A 1,048-nucleotide genomic window follows, 5' to 3' on the forward strand; every position below is an offset into this window, starting at 1 on the left:
ACAGACGCTGTTAGATCTACGATAGACTTAATAGTAGCTGTCACATCTATTAGTTACGTGACCTCTAAGCGCCCTTCTTTAAGGTTGTCTTAGTTAGTGCCTAATAAACATTATTACGATATATATAAGATCCCTAATTAGATCTTAACATCAGCTTCCCCCTCTTAAGGATTTGTCCTCAAATCATGTAATCCATTAGCTAACTTAGTTAAAAGCCGGCGTGCCCCACTTCTTATATAGTAGCTCGTTGCACAATATCCAATTCTAAAGCCTATACCTCTCGTGCTACAAAAGAAATCTATTAATACGGTATTATTTCCCCCATTTCCTATAATTATTATCTTATTACTAGTGTCGCTTATATTATTATACCTACGTCTAATCCCAAGGCTCACCTTCATTACGCTAAGTGTATGGATGCCTATAAGCCATGCGTTAACCTGTCATGGATATCCCTAGACAAAACTCGTGAGGAGTATTAGAAGAAGGTGGATAAAGATAAGAAGCTTCTAAGTAAAGTGTTAATACGGTTAATACAAAATAAGAAGATATTAAAGCAGGCTAAGGAGCGTGTAAAGAAGAAGACTAAGTGTCTTCTAAATAAAATTAAGGAGGCTAGTGAGGTTGACGAGAACGAAAACCCCATTGGCGTTTCCATAGGTTGTCCTACGGCAGATGCGACCGTGGGTTATTCCAACATAATATAGATGCTAGAAGACTTTATAAATCCGTTAGAGATGAGGACCTAAGTGCGTTATATCCTACGTCATTCAAGTGGTAATATTCGTGAAAGGAAGTCTCGTATGTGTTACTAACAGTTGGCTAGGTTTTTCTTAGGTTCCTATGTATTTTCACTTAATAGGTATCCTTTCCATTTAATGAGGTATTCTTCACTTTCTATAAATGGGTTACGTATTTATAGGATTCATTCTACTTCGAATTCTATTTCTTCTTCTGGCTAATAATAGAAGGTGGTTTCAACTAGTGTATCTTAGTCCACTAGTTCTAGTAATAACACGTGGAATACCAGGTGTATATTCGCGTCTAG

The sequence above is a fragment of the Paraphaeosphaeria sporulosa genome, assembly GCF_001642045.1.
Source record: "Paraphaeosphaeria sporulosa strain AP3s5-JAC2a unplaced genomic scaffold CC84scaffold_21, whole genome shotgun sequence".
Taxonomy (NCBI): domain Eukaryota; kingdom Fungi; phylum Ascomycota; class Dothideomycetes; order Pleosporales; family Didymosphaeriaceae; genus Paraphaeosphaeria; species Paraphaeosphaeria sporulosa.